Source organism: Petaurus breviceps, unplaced genomic scaffold (genome assembly GCF_028583685.1).
Source record: "Petaurus breviceps papuanus isolate PSGF00001 unplaced genomic scaffold, PetGlider_PUasm1.0 214, whole genome shotgun sequence".
NCBI classification, from domain to species: Eukaryota; Metazoa; Chordata; class Mammalia; order Diprotodontia; family Petauridae; genus Petaurus; species Petaurus breviceps.
This window is the reverse complement of record NW_027185863.1, coordinates 26035750-26059193: the sequence shown is the minus strand read 5'-3', so window position 1 is coordinate 26059193 and position 23444 is coordinate 26035750.

Sequence of the window (23444 nt, the reverse complement as noted above, 5' to 3'; positions counted from 1 at the left end):
TTCTATATAAGTGTATCTTACAGAAGACTCAATGCTGTCTTCCCTATTGGGGAGGCAGTCACTGTGGTTAATAAACACTCCTATCAAATTATAATTGACTTTGCTGTCATGTCCATTTTATTTGTCCATTTCAAAGACAAGCTGTCAACTTCATGATTTTCCCTAGGGTTGACCTTGGAATTTATAAATAGATCTTTTTGGTATTTTTGTTGATATATTATGATTTTATGACTAAGTAGCAAAGGAAACATGAATCCTAATATAATTAAATGAAATACCAGTGAATAAAGATTGGAAGACCATTTCTAGATATAGGAATATAGTACCTAAGAAGGAAAAATGTGAATTATTTCCTTTTTAAATTTTTAAATCTTTGCATGCCTACCATCCTTTTGAAAGTTAAAAATTCTTATCTTCATTTTTTTTATCTTTGAAACTTTTCTGATAAGGCTATTTTTAGCTTAGAGTTACAGAAATGACTACCCTTAATAAAATTATATGGTACTTTCCCCAGGATCAGATTTCCATCTCAATTTATTGTCTTTTATTTGACATCAATAAAACTACATTTTTTTTTCAAAGCAGGTGGAGTAGATTGGTCTTTTTAATTGTATAGAAAACATTGTAATGGAACAGCATTTCTTTGGACCTGCAAAGTTTATGTGCATAAAAAATTTGACAGATTTTTTTTTTTTGTATTTCAATTGACTGTTAATATGGAGTTATTTTCTTAAGAATAAAAAAAAATTTCTAAGTTCCAACTTTTGACTTCTTATTGCATACAATATAGTTCCCAGGATAAACATTTGAACTGAAAAAACTATGAATAAAACCTTTTTTTCAGCTAACTGTATATATGTTCATAAACATGAATAAAGGAAGGAAGGAAGGAATACAGCATTTAAATGCTTATTTTATGCCAAGCACTGTGCCAAATGTGTGTGTGGGCAGGAGGGGGGTGATTATTGACTGAAAAATTCTTCCTTTTTTGTTTCATCCAATTCAGTTCAGTTCAATGAATTGCCCAAAGGGTCTGGTACTTAGAATCAGAAGATCAGGGTTCAAATCTCAGATGTCTCTCTCTTTCTCTGTTTTTTTTTCTCTGTTACCTTGCACATCATCTCTGTGGACCTCAGTTTCCTCTTCTGTAAAATGAGGGGATTTTACTAGATGACCTCTAAAGTCCCTTCTAACTCAATGTCTATGGTCCTATGATTCTCCTGTGCACAAATCATTGATCTAGCTACTGAGTGGATAAGAAATTAGAAGTGACTGGGGAGTATGTGACATGTATAAATAACTAAATATAATTCACAATACAGTATAACCCACAATCATTTCTTAACTCGATGCTCTTTAGGCAAAGTGAAGTAGAAAGAAAGTCAAAACAATATTTAGTGATTAAGGTAGGCAGAACTACTTTCTTCCCACAATTCTATTTTCTAGGATTAGCCCATCTGATGGGTACGGGCTCAAGCCAAGAGGCCCTGGGAAACCCCCACCTTGATTTCTCCCTGAATTTTCCCACTTAATCTGCTTTTTTCATGCCCAAATCTGTTACCCTTAACCTAGCTTAGTCTTCCATAGTTTATAACCTCAGGATTGCCTCTGGCTGCTTCCTACCCTTGATCCCATCAAAATCCCATAGTCTTGGTTCCTGGGAATCTGACCTTTAGTCACCCCAGTTCCATAAAGATCCTCCTTAGACTCCTCTTCAAGTCTCTCCCTAAACCCTTCCCCTAGTTATCCCAACCACTCCTAGATCCCTCTCATAGTTTTTCTGTATATAAGATCCATCTTGCCTCCATGAAGGTGCTCAGATTCCATCTAGCTGAGATTCCATCTGGCCCACTTGTGAATACAAGTGTCATAAATGCTTAGGCTCCTTAAGAGTCTACCCAGTAAGGGGAATCTTTAGTAAATTTTGTTTTACTTTGGTTGAAAGAAGGCTTGGGTCGAATTCATTCGGGCAGTGACTGGTGTGTCAGTATTTTGGGGTCTCAAGAACCCCAACATTTTGAACCCCAACACATCTAGTGGTATAAATAACATATCCACATGTATATGCACATACACACATACATAAATGAAATAGGTAAAATATGTAAAGTAGCATATGGTTAATCACTAAAATAAAAAATGTAGATAATAGGTGGCATATCTATAGAATTCAGTATGAGCAAGGGTGGTTGGGGAAGTCTTCACGGTAAGCATGTATTTTGAGGTGGGTTCAGGAAGACAGGATCTGGATAGGTAGAAAATATAGGAAAGGGATTTTCTGATGAAGGGAACAACATGACTAAATGCTTATGATGGGGTACCTGGGGTCTAAATCGAGATGTGACTGGGTAAAGTGAACAGACCAATCACCTTAGAGCAGAAGGCTTTGTGTTAGAGAATAGTGGTAAATAGTGTATGTTGTTTCTCCTTCATTCTCAAAGAGGACCATGGCATCCAGGAGGTGATGACATGACTTGCAAATGACTTTGATTTGAGTGAGGGAGGGCAGTTCAAAGTCACCAGTCTCACTTTCTTCTCCCAAGCCATCTGGATCTAGTGGTCCGATACTGATCAGGATGATTGGAGATGGCCCTGGATGCAGTGGGAGACCTTGGCCCTTTTAAGCTAAGGTCTTTTCAAGTGCTTACTTTGAGTGAGGCAATGATCATTCAGTGAATAGGCCCCCTTAGGAAGTGAATCAAGCCATGACCCCTTTAATTAAAAAAAAAAAATCAAACTGGGAGGGGAAGAACCTCAGGGTTTCTGGCCAAAAGAGACACTGTTACTGTTTATACTCACTCAGCCTGGAGGGTCCAAAAAATAAACATTAAATGGTCTTGGGTGGGGACCTATTGTTGTCTAACCCCTGAGATTCAGAGTGATTAAGGCTTGGCTGTGAGAAAGAAATCTAGCCAGTAAATCCCAAGTTTACTAGGTAGCTTTAGGTAATCAAAATTTCCCTTCCTTTGGGTGGAATACTCTCAGGTAAGGGTAGGGGAAAGGAGGCAAGGAGAGAGAGTTGCCCAGCTGGAACCGGCCACTTAGGTCCTCATTCAGGCAGCTCTTCTACTCACAGTTTGTGGTTTGTCCTTCTTTCTTGAAGAGGACCATGAAATCAGGAAGGTGATGACATGACTTGCAATTGACTTTGATTTGAGTGAGGGAGGGCTGTGCAACATCACCAGCGTTACTTTCTCCTCCAGAGCCATCTGGGTAAGGTTGAGTTTATAGGAAAGGCCCAGATTATGCAGAAGTTTGAATGCTCAAATAAGCCTGGATTTTATTCACTAGGCAGTGGAGAGCCATTGGAAGTTTATGAACCAAGGCGTGACATTATACAATTACTGTGATATGTAGACTAGATTAGGGTGAGGAGAAATTTGAGGCAGGGAGAACATTCTCTTAGCCCTACTAATTATCTTTGCCAGTATTTCTAGACTTACTTTAGATGGACTAAGTCAAGTACATACTCCTTAGATGGCATTTGAGATGCTCCAGAATCTGAACCCTAGTTTCATTTCCATTCTTACACTTACATTTCCATGCTTATCCCACACCCAATTACATAGCCTCCACATTCCAACCATACTGAAGCATTGCCAGCCAGTCCCTGTATACACTGTGCACTCATTTTTGTCCTAGACATTACACAGTGTTTCCTGTGCTGGGATTCTCTGCTAACTTCCACCTTCCTGCTGATCCTATAAATTCCAGTGGAAATTCCACCCTCTTGTATAAAGCCTTTCTTCATTGTTCTAGTTGATAATGACTTTACCTCCAAGACTTCACATAGCACCTTACTGGTACTTCTCTTGTGCAAAGGCATTGTTAGTATGATGTAGTGGAAAGAAGACTGAATTTGGAATCAGAAGACCTGGGTTTGAATGAACAAAATGATATGAGTCCCATAGAGGAGGAGAGACTTGGTCAGTTAGGGTGTGATGGTCTTGCCTTTCTCTATTGTGGACCTGGTGACTAGCACAGTGCTTTGCAAAACATGAGTTTCAAAAAATATGAGTGCTTAATGAATGCCTTTTCCTTCCTCCCTCCCTTCCTCCCTCCCTCCCTCCCTCCCTTCCTTCCTTCCTTCCTCCCTTCCTCCCTTCCTTCCTTCCTTCCTTCCTTCCTTCCTTCCTTCCTTCCTTCCTTCCAGGTCATGTAGTGGTACTTATCTGCATGCATGAATGAACAAGTTAAGCATCCATTAAGCACTTACTACATACCCAAATCATTAAGCTAAGCACTAGGGATTACAAATAGAGAAAAGATAGTATCAGCTCCCAAGGCCATCATGCTGTAATTGAACACTCCATTTCTATGGGACTCAAGCTATTTTATTATTTGTAAGATAAGGAGGTCAGTTTTGGTGATCTCTAAGGTACACTATGACTCTCAATCCTTTGGTCACTTTTCATATATTATCTAATATGATGGCCATTTGGGTAAGGTGTATGATGTAAAGGCTCATGATGGCTGAGACTGATTCTTATCCAAATAGTTTTTCACTAAATACCTTTAGCATTAGTGTTCTTCATAAACAAAGTATTTAATGAATGAATGTTAAATGTGACTGAGTGATTGGTAAGAGGTAGGACCTGGAAAACACAGCAACACTAAAGCCAAGAATGGAGATATTTTCAAGAATAATAGACAATCAAATGATCCAGGGAGCTGGGTATTTGGTAAGATACTTTGTGCTTTTTCATCTGTTGTGTATACAAACTTAAAATATGTAGAGTACCTCAGAAGAGAATAAAAGCATTTTTGAAGTGGAATAAGATGACAGATCTAGAACTGGATGTGACCTTAGAGGCCATCTAGTCCAACTACCTCATTTTACAGATGAGAAAACAGACCTAGTGCAATTAAATAAGTTACCCAGAGTTATAAAAGGTGCTGGAGATGGGATTTGAACCCAGATTCCCTGACTCTAGATCCAATGTCCTTTTGGCTGTACCATTTAGAATTCCTTACTTGAATGAGGATTTTTTTGTGACTTTATGATTCTAGTGACAATAAAAAAGTAATAAACAAGCAGATAATGTGATTTAAGTGGAATTCACATAATCTTTAGGTGTGTGAATGACGTATTGGATTATCAGATGGAGTTTAGAGTTTTCTTAGAAGTCTATAAAATTGGCCAAGTCCTTGACAGAAGGGGAAATGAGGCAGAGGAAGGAAGGGAGGAGAAAGAGAGTGTGGGGAGGAGATGGAGGAAGGAACTTAAGGTATATTACCTTGAGAAAATGGTCTGATGAATAGATTCTTACTGCTGGAATTAGTCTTACATCTGGATTGTCTGAAAAATTTATAGTATGTAATCAACAAAGATACTTTGAAGAGAAAACCACACTCAGGATGACTATATGAAAATATCAATAAAAATAAATATTCCTAGTACATAAAAACCTTGCTTCTGTTTAAAAAGGCAGTTGCTGATAGAAAAATCCTCTGAATAAAAGGTTGTCCACATTGCACATGTTTTATATACATCCAAGTATGTCTGCATATGCATATATATATAATATGCACACATACATTATACACATTTATTTTCAGAATGTATCCTTTAAACACACACCTATTACACTGATAGGTCATTCATCACAAGGAAGGTAGCTTGTTGTAATGGTAAGAGTCTTTTGGTTTTGGAATCTGAGAACCTGAGTGTAAATCTCAGCTTTTCCAGTTATCACCTTTGTGGCTTTGGGTAATTCATTTCCCTGTGGATTTCAGTTTCCTAACCTATAAAACAAGAAGACTGGAATTTTGGAATGCAAATTCACCATTAGACAGTAAGAGCTTGGCTTATAGCAGAAACTCCAAGGTCTCTTTTAGCTCTAAATTAAAAATTCTCTGTTCTGTCCCAAGGTCTCCATTGTGTCTTTGTTCTAGTTGAACCACCTATAAATACTTGAGCCACAGGAAAGTGCTATGATGGTGGGATCAAAGATTTAGAACAAAAATGCAAATTAGAGGTCATCTAATACAGTCCCTTTATTTTACATATGAGGAAACTAAGGCTAGGAGATTTGAAAGTTTATAGAGATAACAAACAGCTGATGTAGAATTTGAACTCACATTCTTTGACTTTAAGACAGAAAAAAAGGTATACCTGACAGAGACTGATATCTTTGTCCAATGAATTAATATCCTTGTCCAATGAATTGAGATCCAATGTCCAAATGCATGGCATGGACAACAAATTATATAGGAATTTAAAGGAGGGAAATAATAACAAAAACAAGTGTGTAAAGAAACAAAGTAATCACAACTATAATTGATGTATAGGTTGAATGTTTGATGTGTAAAAGGAATTCCCAAGAGCTGCATATTCATCAAAAAGGAGTTTAGACAAAACCACTGTCTTCTTATTTACTTGAAAAATCTTTATGGATAGGATTTTAAAATAGATTTTAAGACCTGTGTACAACTGAAGGAAGGTGGATGCATGGTGAGTTGTGAAGATGAGGCCTAGTCAGACATACAGTGTGCTTTGAGGAAGAGATTCAGAGAGGAGTGTTATTCTTATATTCATTCATTCAATATTTATCAAGCACCTAGTAAGAGCAAAACACCTCAAAAAGTCCCATGTCTGTGCTTCATTGTTTCAATCAAGTGATTTTGGATTTTCAGAGACTAAGTCAATATTACTCAATACTGTGGTAGGTATAGTCAAAATAACTTTGAACTAGCTGTTGGTGGACTTATATTTCGTCTATCTGAAAACAGAGAAACATATTATGAATAGTTCGATCATTAGATTACAAATTTTGGGTACAAACAACCCATGAAACAAAAGATGAAGACCAAATCAAACCAAGACAAAATGTCTCTCAGTCTTGCATTTCTTCCTGGGTCGCAGTTCTTTTGTTTTTGTGGTGATGGTAGAAAAGAGGAAAAAAAGATCCTAAGAATATCATAGTCTTTTCCTAACTTATAAAGTCTTATTTAACCTTTGGCACTCTAAATAAGGGGTACAGTGGATAGAGTGTTGGGCCTAGAGTCAAGAAGACTGATCTTCCTGAGTTCAAATCTGGCATCAGACACTTACTGACCCTGGGCAAGTCACTTAACCCTGTGCACCTCAGTTCCTCATCTATATAATAAGCTGGAGAAGGAAATGTCAAACTATGCCAGTATCTCTGACAAGAAAACCCCCAAATGGGGTCACAAAGTCAGACAAAATTGACAAATGACTGAACTGAACTCTAAATAAGAGATCCTTGTCAACCTACAAGTTGACACTCTACTGGAAGAAATGAACCAAATTAAATTTGAAATTCTTAAACAAATGTAAACTAGAAGATAAAAGGAATTTAAAATTAAAGATTTAGATGATTCATAGATTTATCTTGGAGAAGTAAATATAGGAGTGAGTAGAACCAGTTTCCACTCAGCCATGAGAGGATACTGTATGCAGTTATAATGACTGCAACTTAACCAATTGAAATAAGTTATTGATGCCAAAAAATGGGAAACAATAAAGAGTAAAAAGACATTGACTTTAATTGCCACCATTTCCTACAGAATTTCATCGTTTAAAAGAATTACCACAAAGAAAGAACAAAAGAGTCAAAGGACCACCTTAGCCATCAAACACTCATTTTCCTTGCCAAGTGAAAAGACATAGGAACCAAGGGCAACACCAATTCATAATACAAATTAATTTACAAATTATTATGAAGAAGAATACTGGAAAATTATGAACAGCATTGCCTAAAAATAGAGAAGAGAGGCTAGAAGAGAAAGGAAACTGCAGAAGGCCCATTGTGAAAACAAATTTAACCAATTCATCTAAAAGGCATTTTATAAATAAAAGTAACAAAAAGAGAAGAGATTGATAAAAGTACAACATATCTAACAGTGATTTGATAGCAATTGTTTTTTCATCCATGATAATGGATGAAAATATGAGGAGGGGACAAGTAGACTACTATAAATTTAATTTTATAGCAGACCACATATTTATGGTCAATCAATTGACATTAAGAGGTAGATAATGTTGCTACTATGCTTATTTTGTGGGCTATAAAAATTTTATTTGGTAGAGCAAAAACACCACTTTCAAAATCTACCCTCAATCATGGTATCAAAAACATAAATATTCTTTGAACCATAGAACAGTACAGTCAACTTTCTTCAACTACTCTCTGGTTGTTAATGTCTTATCTTTTCTTTTTTTTAATTTATTTTTAGTTTTCAGCATTCATTTCTCAAAGATTTTGAGTAACAGATTTTCTTCCCAGCTCTCCCCTACCCCCCACTCCAAGATGGCAAGCATATTGAATACCCCTTCCCCCAATCTGCCCTCTCTTATATCCCCAATACCCCTTTCCCCCTTTACTTTCTTGTAGAGCAAGATGGATTTCTATACTCCAGTGTCTGTATGTCTTATTTCCAGGTTGCATGTAAAAAACAAATTTTTCTTTAACATTTGTTTTTAAAACTTTGAATTCCAGATTCTCTCCCTTCTCCACTCCTCACCCACCCACACTGAGAAGACAAGCAATTCAGTATAGGTTATACATATGTAGTAATGCAAAACATTTCCATAATAGTCATATTGTGAAAGACTAACTATATTTCCCTCCTTCCTATCTTGCCCCCCTTTATTTTGTTTTCTCCTTTGACCCTGTCCCTTTTCAAAAGTGTTTGCTTCTAACTACCCTCTCCCCCAATTTGCTTTCCTTTCTATGATCCCCCCTCTTATCTCCTTCCCCCTGTCTTTCATATAGGGTAAGATACCCAATTGAGTGTGTATGTTACTCCCTCCTTAAGCCAAATTCAATATGAATAAGGTTGACTCATTCCTTTTCACCTTCCTGCTCTTCCTCTCCATTGTAACAGCCTTCTCTTGCCTCCTTTATTTGAGAAAATCCACCCCATTCTATCTTTCCTCCTCTCCTCCCAAAATATTCCTCTCTCACCTCTTAATTTTATTTTTTGATATCATCCCTTCACATTCAACTCATCCTGTGCCCTCTATATATACATGTAAAGACATACATATATACATATACCAATATACCCATCTATACATATATGTGTATATATATATATATATATACATACACATACATATACACACACACACACACAAATAATCCCTTCAACTATCCTCCTGCTGAGAAAAGTCTCATGAGTTACAAATATTGTCTTTCCATGTAGGAATGTAAATAGTTCAACTTTAATTTTAATAAGTTTCTTATGATTTCTCTTTCCTGTTTACCTTTTCATGCTTCTCTTGCTTATTGTATTTGAAAGTCAAATTTTCTGTTCAGCTCTGGTTTTTTCATCAAGAATGCTTGAAAGTCCTCTATTTCATTGAATTACCATATTTTCCCCTAAAGTATTATACTCAGTTTTGTTGGGTAGGTGATTCTTGGCTTTAATCCTAGCTCCTTTGACCTCTGGAATATCATATTCCAAGCCCTTCAATTCCTTAATGTAGAAGCTGCTAGATCTTCTGTTATCCTGATTGTATTTCCACAATACTCAAACTGTTTATTCCTGAATGCTTTTAATATCTTCCCCTTGACCTGGGAACTCTGGAATTTGGCTATAATATTCCTAGGAGTTTTCTTTTGGGGATCTTTTTCAAGAGGTGATCAGTGAATTCTTTCAATTTCTATTTTATCCTCTGCTTCTATGATATCAGGGAAGTTTTCCTTGATAATTTCTTGAAAGAGGATGCCTAGTTTCTTTTTTTGATCATGGCTTTCAGGTAGTCCAGTAATTTTAAAATTTTCTCTCCTGGATCCATTTTCCAGGTCAGTTCCTTCCTTCCTTCCTTCCTTCCTTCCTTCCTTCCTTCCTTCCTTCCTTTCTTCTTCCTGTTTAGCAGCAGTACATATGGTTCAAAAGATAAAAGTTCACTGATTTTGGGGTACAACTTTAAGATGCTTTCCAGACTAAATGGACCAACTGAGAGCTGTACCATTCATATATTAATTTATCTATTGATTCAGAGCTTTTCTAACAATTGTCATTTTGGACTGTCTGTTGGATATAAGGTAGACACTCTGAGTTGTTTTAATGTGTATGCCTGTATTATTAGTGACAGAGCATTTTTCCTATGGATTTAGATAGCTTGAATTTCTTTGTGAACTACTGTTCATATACTTTGACCATTTTTCTATTAGGAAATTGCTCTTGTTTTTATATATTTGTATCAATTCCCTTGAGATTTTGGATAATAGACCTTTATTAGAGAAATTTGCTGGAAAGATTTTCCTAGTTAACTGTTTCCATTCTATTTATTGCTGCATTTATTTTGTTTAAGTGAAATCTTTTCAATTTTACATAATCAAAATTGTCTGTTTAATCTCCTATAATTCTCCCTATCCTTTGTTTGGTCAAGAAATTTTCTATCTATTGTGAAACATATCTTGTTTCCTTCTCCTTTAATTTGTTTATGATATGACCTTTAAACCTAGTTTATATAGCAATTTAAAACTTATTGTGATTTAGAGCTTATTGTGTAAGGCTGAACTAAACCTAATTTATCCTAGACTACTTTCTAATTTTCCCATCAGTTTTTGTTAAATCAGGCATCTTTTCACCCAAGTAGTGGGAATCCTTAAACATTATGCTGCTATGTTCACTTATTTATAGGATTTGTGTTCCTAATTTGTCCTACTGATTGACTTTTCTGTTTTTTTAACCAACACCCTATAGTTTTGGTGATTATTGTTTTGTAATACAGTTTGAGATTTGGTACAACTAGCCACTCTTCTTTCCCACCTTTTTGCCTTCTTTGTTATTTTCCATGAAATTCTTCATCTTTTGTTCTTCCACATTAATTTTGTTATTATTTTTCTAGTTCTACAAAGTAACCCTTTGGTAAGTTGAGGTACGGCATTGAATCTGTAAATTGATTTAAGTAGTATTATCATTTTTATTATATTGGCATAGTTTAACCATTACCAATTAATATCTTTCCAAATATTTAGATCTGTATTTATTTCTATAAGTATATTTTGTAATTATATTTATAGAACTCCTGTGTGCTTCTTGATTGGCAAACTACCACATAGTTTAGACATTCTATACTAATTTTGAATGGAATTCTTTTAAACAATTCTGTTTTTCAGACACTGATGATTTTTTTTGTATGCTTCAACTTTCCTGAAATTGTTAATTATTTCAATTATTTTTTTTTGCTATTTTTTTTCTTTGGAGAGGGGAAAGTAGGGCAATTGGGGTTAAGTGACTTGCCCAAGGTCACATAGCTAGTTTTTGTGTTAAGTGTCTGAGGTTTTGAATTCAGGTCCTCCTGACTCCAGGGCTGGTGCTTTATTCATTGTACTACCTAACTGCCCTTCAATTAATTTTTAGTTGAAAAAGGCTCTAGATTTCTCTAAGAAAGCAGTCATGTTATGTGAAAAAATGAATAATTTTGTTTCTTTTTTGCTTATATTTATTTCCTCAATTTCCTTATGTCTTATCATTGAAGTAGCTAATACTCCTATAACTATATCAAGTAGTAATGACAATATAATCCTTGTTTTACTCATAATCTTATTAGAAAGAATTCTAATGTTTCTTAATTTTCAATAGTGCTAACTCTTGGTTTTAGGTAGCTGCTATGTGGGATGGAGACCACTACAAGATTTTTAAAATCAGAGTCCGAGTCAGAAAGCAGAAAGAGTTCTTTATTCCTTCTCATGAGAAAGGGCAAAGCTCTGGTGGCTCAAGTGGTGTCAGCCAGGGAGTGTAAATTGCTGAAGCTAGCAGAATTCTGTTATCCTAATCCTAACCTGGCCCACTCCCCTGTTGGATCTCACCATTGGTCAGTGAGGCGGGCTCACAATCTCTTCACTAGTAGCCAGATAATCAGTGCAAAGTGATCTCAGTTCTTCATTACCATAATTATTCATGAATTAGTATCCTATCAGAGGACAGTGTTTTCCAATCCCTCATTATGCACCAAATTTGGAAATGGCCCATGAGAGTTACAGTTGACAATCCTTTATTGCCATTATTATTCATTTGACCCTTCTACCCAATCAGAAGGAAAGATCCTTCAATCCCTTACTTATGCATATCTACATACCAAATTTGGGGGCAACCAATGAAAAGAAGGCTAGTGTTGTTTCCTTTAAGTTTTGTGACCTCATCCCAGGGCTTGTGGAAACATATCCTTTTGCTATCTCTCACACTACTACTACAATATTTAGCTTTTAAAGCCCTTCACTACCTGGTCTTAACCTACTACTCTAGCATCATTTCACTCATTTTTCATATTACTACACTCTGGCCAGACTTGTGATTGTTATTCTTAACCATGGAACTCCTTTTCCTCTCTCTGTGTCTTTGTACTGAGTTCCCCTCACCCTATGCTTAGAATGTACTCAGCACTTTTGCCTCATAGAATCAGTCTTCCTTCAAAATATATCTCAAACACCACATTATACGTGAAGCCTTTTATGATTCTACTATCTGCTAGTGCCTTCCTTCCCTAATTATCGTGTATTTAATTTTCTTCTAATCATTTGTATGTATGTACATATATATGTATATATTTATATATGTGTTCTTTCCCCCTCCCTTCTCCCTTCCCTCCTTCTCTTTCTACTTATGTATGTATATATCTACATATATATAATTATATATATAAATAAAATGCACATATACATTATACATATAGAGCTATAAGTTATATATTTTTAACCTATTTGTAGCTTAAAATTGTACTGACTTTGGGGACATATTGTGTGTGTATGTATACATATTTATATATATACATACACACATACATATATACATATAATATATACAACATAGGCATATCTCCCATAGAAGAATGCAAGTTCCTTGAGAATAAAGATTGTTTTCTTCTTTGTATTTGTATCTCAAGCACTTCTCACTATATGTGGTCCATAGTAGGCACTTAAACAAAACTTCTATCTGAAGATGACATTGTGTTAATTATATCAAGTTCTTTAATATTGCATTCATTATATCATAAGTGAAATCTGTAATCTAACCAAAGAGCTTAACTAACCTGTCCACAAAGAAGAAAAACCAACTAAATGATGGATTGCTTTTATAAATTTTTTTCTATCAGAACCTATATTTAGGGCAGATTCTGAAAATAGAATAGGAACTGGGCCTAGAACTGAATGGGGCAGAAGAATAGAGTATTATATTTGAAAAATTTATAGCACTTTCAGTGATTCCAAGTTTCTTCCTAACATAAACTTTTTTTCTTAAAAATAACAATATTATTTTTTATATTCTGTTTCTAAAAATAATAAAAACACCAGACTTCCTAAAGAATAAAAAAATGCAATCCATAAGAATTGTAACTCAAAGAATAAAAAATGCAATGATGACTTTTATGAAATAAATTACATAAGATATAAGCTAATGTCACATGATTAGAAAAGAACACGGGCAGGTCATGTAGCAAGAGGAAGGAATAAACAATGGATAGCTCAAATAGTATACTGGTACCTATGGAGAGTTAAAGCATCGGTTATAAGACTTTTTGGACACTGGGTAAATCCTCTATGTAGCATTTATGAAAGTACATGAACAAGAAATTGCACAGAAATGGAAATTATGAATGAGCTATGATTTGCATGATTAAAGGAAGTACTCAGAGTAGTGAGATTCTAAATTCATCAGAATGCTCCAGTATATGTAAGCCACTGGAGGAATTATTAAAAAAATCAAACATCATTCCTCTCATTAAGGAATCTACTGTCTAATAAGATAAATTATCTGTCCCAAGAAAACAGTTTAAGATATATGAACAAGAGAAGTTAAAAATAAGAAGTTATACAAGTTCAGATGATAGGTAGGTCACTATTGACTGAAAAGATAAGGAAAGACTTCATTAATGAGATGACATTTGTGGTTGGGCTTAATGAATTATATAAATAGGCAGAGAATATTCAGATAGGAAGAGAATAATTGTTCCCAGAAATTTGTGCAGAGCAGTGAGGGCCTGAATAGTACTAAAATACTAAATAAATGGTCTATTTTTTATTTCAACATAATCCCTTTAAAACATGATTTCTAAACTATTTCTGTTATAACATTTCATGTTACAACATATAGGCATTTATATTTGGGGAATCTGATTTTGGCCCACAACAGATAAGTATTCCTGATGTGAGTTCATAGGATTTAGGACCTAGTAAGTAATTTAGTACATCCCATTCAATTTTAGATGAGGAAACTGAAGCCTAAAGAAATGATATGACTTGTTCAGTGTCATTTAGGTAATAAGTAGCAGAGCTGGGATTCAAATCTAGGTCCTTTGACTCAATTAATCATCTGAGTCATAATAGCTATATTTTGTATTGTATTTACTAAACTATTTTAATGGTTATCCAGAGTCACTATGGGTTATTGAATAAATAGAACATTTAAATGTCTTTATCAATGCTTCATTTTGTTTGTCAAATGAATATTTTGGTGAGACAAATGAAGCGGGGTGGTGACAAGTTCCTTTAGAGTCAGTAAGGTCCCAAGTACTGTATGGGTCATAGGATCATAATTCTGGAGCTGGAAAGACCCTTAAAGGCCATCTAATCCAACCAACTCATTTTACTGATAAGGAAACTGAGGCCCAGAATCCAAGTGCTGTCTGACACATACTAGCTGTGTGATCCTGAATGAATCATTTATCCTCTCAGTATTTCAGGAACACTCAAAGACTTTAAAAGTAATAGATAAGTTTTCAGTCTCTATTGGCACACAGTTTTCTCTCCAAGAATTTCATACTCTGATGAAATCACAGGCCTAGACAGCCCAAAAGAAAATTGAAATAAGCTTCCTGTAGTAAAGTGTGTTTAAGTGTGGTTAGTCCCTTATAAGTGCCTTAGAATATGCCTAATGCATATTTACACAATAGGCTCAGCATGGTCTGAGTGGCAAAAATGACTATGCATGAAGTTGTAAACCCACCCTAATAAATATGTATTCGAAAGCTGTGAGAAATATTTTTACACTTTAGTATTATATAAATGGAATTTTTATTTTTTGTCTTTCATTCCCTGTCTAATTACAATATGGCAGGTCTTAACTATCATTACAGTCAGATAAATAGTGCAATTATATTTTAAAAAGAAATTCATGTGGTGTGAGAAGAATTAATCAAAAAGCATAATCAGGCAAAGTTCTAAATGAAATATTGCTAACATTAACCCGGAAATACCTTGTAGAAAATAAATATTTGCTATTGTAAGTACTTGTGCTTCCATAAGGTTCCCACATCCCCTTCCTACTTTCCAATGTTTTTTCCTTCCTCCTCATCTTTAAAACTACCTATTTAAATCCCACCCATCCCTCAAGGCCCAGTTATCTTTGAATTGTAATGGATAGAATAAAAAAGAATAATAGGGAGTTTTTACCAAGGTAGTTAAGGAAAGAGATTGTAAGAGAACACCAAACTATTTTTGATAGATTCATGTCACCTGACCCAGATGAACTACAACCTGGGAGCACTGAAAGTGCTGAAGGATGTGATCACTGAGTTAACTTCCAATGCTATTTAAAAGGTCATGGAAAATGGATAACATAACCATGGGATTAGACAAGGGAAAATGTCCTGAATTTCAAAAAAGAGAATAGAGTGCAAACAACATAGGTCAGTGAGCTGGATTTGATTCCTAATGAAGTTCTAGACTGCTTTATTAAAAAGATGATAGTGAAATACTAGAAAAGGAAGAGGTGATTACCAAGAGTAAATATTGTTTCATTAAGAACACATCACAGTGTAGAAGCAGGACCTCCCTGTGGCTCCTGCTCCCACCTTCCCCAATCCATGTAAAAAGGGGACTCTGAACAAACTTTGAGCTGCAGAACCCACAAAACGACACAGAGAAGCTAACCTCCCACTGAGGACAGTCTGGCAGGCATGCAGGAATCGGCCAGCAGTGCTCTGGGAGCCGAGCCCAGCCCCACGATGAATCTTTAGCCCCAGGGTGGGCCTGACCAGCCCCCTGCCAAAGGGACTCCAGATCAGCAGCAGCTGTGGCTGTTTCCAGAATTATCAACACATAGATGCTAAGCACAAAGTGAGAGGTCAGTGCAGTCTGGACTTTGGGACTCAGTAAGTGGCTTTTGCCCCCGGGGTGAGAAGCCACTGAGACACCCTGCCCAGCCAGCCCAGCGCCATATGGTAGATTGAGCTCCTGGCCTGCAGAATGTAGGGGGACCAAGTACCAGTCTGAGGGGTAATCGCTCTTGCTTTAACCTGCTTGGATCTGGATTGCAGTCTAGGGTGGAGATCCTGGGGTGTGGAGGCCTCAGAGAGGGCACCCATCTAATACCTCTGGCAGCTGAGAAAACCCCAGCATTTGGGATGAAAGCTCCCCTGTCTGGTGGCAGAGCCCTACTGTCACAAAAAGCCCAGGGGTCAAGTGACTGAGGGTCTACATGACCAGGCAAAGCAAACAAAGCAGACAGAAGATTCCAATATTAGACTCCTATTTTGGGGACAAAAAGGAGCAAAGCATGGAACAGGAAGAAGACAGTGAAGTCAGAACTCCTGCACCAAAAGCTTCAAAGGAAAATACAAGCTGCTTATAGGCCATAGAGGACATTAAGAAGCAGATAAGAGAAGTGGAGGAAAAATTGGCAAGAGAAATGAGAACAATACAAGAAAATCATGAAATGAGAGTCAACAGCCTGACTGAGGAAAATACCAGTTTAAAAAATAGACTAACTCAAATGGCAAAAGAGGCTCAAAAAGGCAATGAGGAGAGGAACGCCTTAAAAAGCCAAATTTGCCAGATGGAAAAAGAATCTCAAAAGCTCAATGAGGAGAATCAATGCTTCAGAATTGGACTAGAGCAAATGGAAGCTAATGACTTTATGAGAAATCAAGATGCTGTTAAACAAATCCAAACAAATGAAAGAATAGAAGGCAATGTGAAATATCTCATGGGAAAAACCACTGACCTGGAAAGTAAATCCAGGAGAGAGAATTAAAAATATATTGGACTACCTGAAAGCCATGATCAAAGTAAGAACCTAGAAATCATCCTCCAGGAAGTTCTCAAAGAAAATTGCCCTGATGTTTTAGAACCAGAGGATGAAATAGAGGTTGAAAGAATCCACGGATCACCTCCTGAAAAAGATCCCCAAAAGAAAACTCCTAGGAATATTATAGCCAGGTTCCAGAATTCCTAGATTAAGAAGATAATATTACAAGCAGCCAGGAAGAAACAATTTGAATATTGTGGAAACACAATCAGGATAACCCAGGATCTGGAAGCTTCTACACTGAGGGATCAAAGGGCTTGGGATATGATATTCTGGAGGTTCAAAGGAGCTGGGATTAAAACCAAGAGTCACCTACCCAGCAAAAGTGAGTATCATGTTTCAGGGGAAAATATGGTCATTCAGTGGAATAGAGGACTTTCAAGCATTCTTGTTGAAAAAACCAGAGTTGAATAGAAAATTTGACATTCAGATACAAGAAGCAAGAGAAGCATGAGAAGGTAAAGAGGGAAAAGAAATCATAAGGAACTTATCAAAGCTGAACTATTAACATTCCTACATGGAAAACAATAATTGTAACTTATGAAACTTTTCTCAGTAGTTGAAGGGAATAGAAATATATATGTCTATATATGAGGGTATATGGGCATATGAATACATATGTGAATGTGTGTATATATGTTTGCAGGTATACATAGACAGAGGGCACAGAACCAATTTAACAGGAAGGGATGATACTTAAAAAGTGAAATTAAGAGGTGAGAGAGGAATATAATGAGAGGAGATGGGGAGAGACAGAATGGGGGTAAACTATCTCATATAGAAGAGGCATGGGAAAATGGTTACAATGGAGGGGAAGAATAGGAAGGCAAAAGGGAATGGGTCAACCTTATTCCCATTGAATTTGGCTTGAGGAGGGAATGACATACACACTAAATAGGGTATCTCACCCTACAGTAGAGTGGGGTAGAAGGGGATGAGAGGGGGGATGATGGAAGGGGAAGGCAGGCTGGAGGAGAGGGAAGTTGGAAGCACCCACTTTTGAAAAGGGGTGGGATCAAAGTAGAGAATAGAAAAAGGGGGAGGTGGGATAGGAGGGAGGGAAATATAGTCAGTCTTTTACAATATATCTGCTATGTTACTGTTTTGCATTAGACACACATGTATAACCTATACTGAACTGCTTACCTTCCCAGTAAGTGTGGGTGACAAGGGAGGAAGGGAATGAATCTGGAATTCAAAATTTTAAAATCAAATGTTTAAATATATATATATATATATATATATATATATATATATATATATATACTATTAATACTATTTTACATGTAATTGGGGAACAAGATATACAGGCACTGGGGCATAGAGATCCACTGGAAAAGTTGAAAGGGGTATGGGAGAAAATATGGGAGAGAGCAGATTGGAGGAGGGGATATCCTATGGGACTGCTATTTTGGGGTGGGGGATAGGGGAAAATCAGGGAGAAAATTTGTAACTCAAAATCTGGTGGAAACGAATTGATGTAAATCAGAAGTTAATAAAGCATTTGAAAAAGAAAAGAACATATCACGGCAGAATAAACTTATTTCATTAAGAATACAGTTGCTATATTATACCTAGATTTAAGAAGGTAATACCTAGAAGGCTTGATAAAGTATTTCATGTTATTCTTATGGGAAAGCTGAAGAAATGTGGCTAAACTTTAAAACATTAAATGGATTCAAAATTGGTTGAATAGCCATGCATTTATTAACTCTATAGTGTCAACCTGGCAGAAAGTCACCAGGAAGAGGCCCTAGGCATCTGGGCTTTGCCCAGTACTACTTTGCATTCTGTTTAATGTTTGGGGAAAAACAGAGATAGCATGTCTATCACAGTTGCAAATATGATAAAAGCTAGGAGGGATAGCTAACACATTAGATGATAATAAAGCTCTAAAATATTTTGATGGGTTGGAACCTTGGTCTGATTTATTAAGTTGAAATTTAATAGATACAAATGTAGTGTTCTTCATTTTGGATAAAAAATAGACTTTACAGGTATGAGATAGGAGGGACATAGTAAAACTTATTTAAAGATATAGATGTCTTAGTGAATTGTAAGAACATGAGTAAATAGTGTAACATGATAGCCCTCAAAAGTTAAAATTATCTTGATCTTCATTAAGAAAAGCATTTCTTCCAGGAATAAGGATATGATGGAACCTTGGTGGTGTAGAGGATCTAGTGTTGGGCCTGGAGTCAGGAAGACTCATCTTCCTGAGTTCAAATCTAGCCTCAGACATTTACTAGCTAAGTGACTCTGGGCAAGTCACTTAACCCTGTTTGTCTCAAGTTCCTCATCCATAAAATAAGCTGGAGAAGGAAGTAGCAAGCCTCTATCTTTGTCAAGAAAACCCCAAATGGGGTCATGCAGAGTTGGAAATGATTGAAAATGACTGAACAAGTTCTTCTGTAGACTGCCTTGGTCACACTAACATTGGAGTATTGTATTCAGTTCCATATTTTAGGAGTGACATTTGACAAGCTCGAGTATTCAGAGAAACGAGATTAGAATGGCAATGTACTTGAGTGTATGCCATGTGAGGGCAGGTTAAAGGAATGGGGGATGTATAACCAGGTGAAGAGAGAATTCAGGATGAACTGGGATTGACAGCAGAGAAAAAGTCAGGTATCTCTGAGCCAAGGATACTTGAGTGCAAGTGTTTTCTCTGTCTGATATGTGCTGGCTGTGTGATGCTGGGCAAGTCATTTAGCTTCTCAGTTCTCTGGGGTGCTGACTTGTATTAATAGAAAACATTCACTCTTCTGCCAGTTGCCTATGTCAATGAAATCTCAGGTTCACTTCTTATCCTTAATCCTATTTGGTGCCAAGGGGCAGAACTAGGTGTGGAGAGTAGAAATTACCAAGTCTAATTTAACCTTGATATCAGGAAGAAAACTTACTAACAGTTAAAGCTGTCCAAAACTGGAATGGAGTTGGTAGGTTCAGCCTCACTGTAGGTGTTTAAGCAGATATTAATTGAAAACTTCTTGGGCACATTATGGTTGGGAATCTTTTTCCAAGTATGGGCTGGACTCAATTAGTGGTGTCAAACTTCAACAGAAACATATCCTTGCCCCACATATTGACTTAGAAAACCTCAAATTAACATTATCTGTGCTGCATTGTTTATTTGTTAAAAATTTCCTAATTACATTTTAATATGGTTCTGGCCTTGCTTGGGAAATTGACAGAGGCCATCAGCCTGCAAGTTTGACACCTCTGGGCTAGATGCCTACTGAGTTCCCTTCTCATTATGAAATTCTGATTGCTTGAGGTATTTCCACAAATGGTCTGCTGGTCACTAAGGGTTTGCTTCTACCATGTTTCACTCACTCATACTATCTGAGGGTAATGAGAAGACCAAAGACATCTTTATGGTATACTGACTGACCATTTTAAGTCTCGCCCTTTGCTGGGCAGTGAGTGAGACATGGAGGCAGTTAAGGAGAGAGAAGGAGCTGGTGTCCAAAATATTTAAGATTCATCTTATAATTAACCTGTGACATGCTTTTTTCAAAAGAAAATAAAACCGAACCAAATCAAAACACAAAAAATCACTGGGGCAAAGTTTCTATCCCGATGCTGCTTGCTGTTCTTTTGTGACTTATATTCCCCACCTCAGAATATCCTGCAGACTAATTTTAATGTGTATGTGCAGGTCTTGGAAATGGACAGATTCTACAAATCTTCTTTTATTGTTTTGTTTATTGTTTAGACTTTAAAAAGTGAGGGAGCAAATGTTAATAATGAAGATTAAATGTTAAAATGTGTTGTAAAACCTTTACCAGCACCCTTCTGGGGGAGAGGGAAGGAGATGAAACAGTGGGATTTGCCTGAAACAGGTGCTTTCATTCTTTCTTAGATGAAAAGTAGCTTTAATTCAAAGGATTTAGAGTTGAAAGGATCTTCGATGTCAATTAACCCATTTCCCTCTTTCAGTGGATGAGAAAACTGAGGTGCAGAGAGGTTAAGTGATTTACCCAAGGTTACAGAGGTAATAAATAGGAGAGTCTTGACTTTAGACATAGGACTTCTGACTCCAAATCCATGGTTTTCTGCAGCATGCCACATGGGCCTTTTAGGATTCATCTGCCCTGCTTTTGAAATAAAAAGAATGGTGGGAATTTCATATAAAAAAACAGGGTCAGTGGTACTACAGTAAAGGAGAGATTTGGAGCAAAGCAATTTGCAAGGGGATGTATTTGATTATAGTAATATTCTAGGGTAGGAATGCCTTGCTGTGATCTTCCACAATTGGTGCATAAAAAATGGTAATATTTTTAAAGGATAGGACTGGGATCTGTGTTTTCATTTACATAGAAAACTTCTGGGTGAAGAACCCTATCAACTGATGGAGTTTGGCATCCTCTCTGCAATTTATAGCTTTTTTTCACACCAGAGCGATGGGTGTCAAACTCATATTGAAACTGGGATTACTAATTCATACATAATGATCCCTATGGACTTCATATTGACAGTTAAAATGCATTATTATCTATGTCTCATTATGTTTTCATTTTGTTAAATATTTCCCAATTTCATTTTAATGTTATTTATTTTTAAAAATTTTTAAATGTAACTTTTGAATTTTTTCTTGTTTTCTTTCAATTTTATTTTAATATGATTCCAGTTGCATTGCAGTTTGATATTTCTGGCTTAGAGTGGTAAGAGGTTAGATGATTTCCCAAGAGATATATCTCTATCTCTATCTCTGTCTCTGTCTCTGTCTCTATCTCTAATCATCTTTATCTCTCTATCTCTATCTCTAATCTCTATCTATCTCTACTTTGAAGCACAGGAAAGCCTAGGCCTACTTCAGGTCTTCCTGGTTTTGAGCCTTCTCTCTATTCACTAAACAATACTGCCTTTCACAATATATATCAAATGCTTAGCAAATCTTAAGACATGATGCACATTTAATACTTTAAATTTCAGCTGCAAAATTACGTATTGCACTTTGTGTTACAGCATATTGATGGTCACCTTTAGAGAAACCTTAATCAAAGTGTTTAACTTAAATGCAAGACTGGCTTTGACTGGGCAACTTGAGGAAAGGCATTTGACCTAGTCATCATGATGAAAGGATTCACCATTATTATTTGAAGATTAAAGGTATTTGTTTAAACACCTTTATTCTCAGCAATATACCTGAAAAGTTAAGTGCTTACCTACATTTCAAATGGTCAGTGATTTGGCTGAAAAACTGTATGTAACACTTGTGTTTCAGAAGTACAAATTCCTTTTGCAGCAGAAGCAATGTCCTTATTGCTTCTATCTATGATTTTTTTTTCTGTAATTATTCATAGTCCTCAGCTGTAAAGTAGGTATAATAAGACTTGCACTTCTTGCTTCACAGGGACTTGGTGAGTAAAGAGCCTTGAAAACAGGCAGTCCCAAGTCCTTACAGAAACAAATAGGGCAGGTTTTGAATTAAATTATGACAGATCTTGTTTATTTTCAATCCCATGTAATCTTTGCTATAGACTTAAAATTTTTTTGTTTTCTTTTTTCTTTGGAGGGGAGGAATAAAAAATCATCTCTTCTTGTCTTTCACTCACTCGCTTTCTTTCTCTTCCTCTCCCTATCCCCAGTAACTTTGCCCAGCATTTACAGATGCCATACTTCTGAAGGCAACAGTATACAAGACTGTTATGCTCTAAAAGGGGGCAAGGCTGCAGTTGGGGATGGAAATTTGGTTATTTCCATTGCATAAATAAAATTTTAAGAAGGTCAAGTGATCTGGGGGAGATGTCAACATTTTCTCTGAATGGACCTTTTTTTTTTTTTTCTGATTTAGGGTTTCCTTATGGTTAGTACAGAACAATTCAATTGGTGACTTGGCCTGTGATCTTCATTTCTTTATCCATAAAATGAGACTTTTTCCCCCTAGGAATTGTTGTTGAGAAGCTATCTACAAATTAAATTTGACTTCTTTCAGAGGATCATTTATAACAGCTTGATGTCATTACCATCACTACGATTATTAATTATAAAACTGATAAATGTGGGAACAAACATCATAAAACATTATAATTCTTTTGTTAGTTCTCTTACAATGATTTTCTTTGGAAAAATAATCAGGGATATCTTCTTTGTGCTACTAATTAATTGATTATGCTAGTTAATTCTTTAAAAATTTATTGAAGAATAATGTAAAATTAGTTATTAAAGGAGTTTCCTTACAGGGCTAACCCTCAACATTGAGGAAAAAATTAAGTGAAATGACTTAAATAGACCAAATTTTACAAAAAAATTAAGTTGATTTATTTAAGACTTTACAATAACATTAATTTAATGTGATACAGAAGCAATAAAATATACATTTTAATCAGCTTCCTAAAGCTCATTTAAAAATAGAGATTGTGTTTCAAAGTTTTTTTCTCTCCTCTAGAAATTTTTGAAAAAAGCAAATAAAAAAACAATCTGCAAAGTACTAT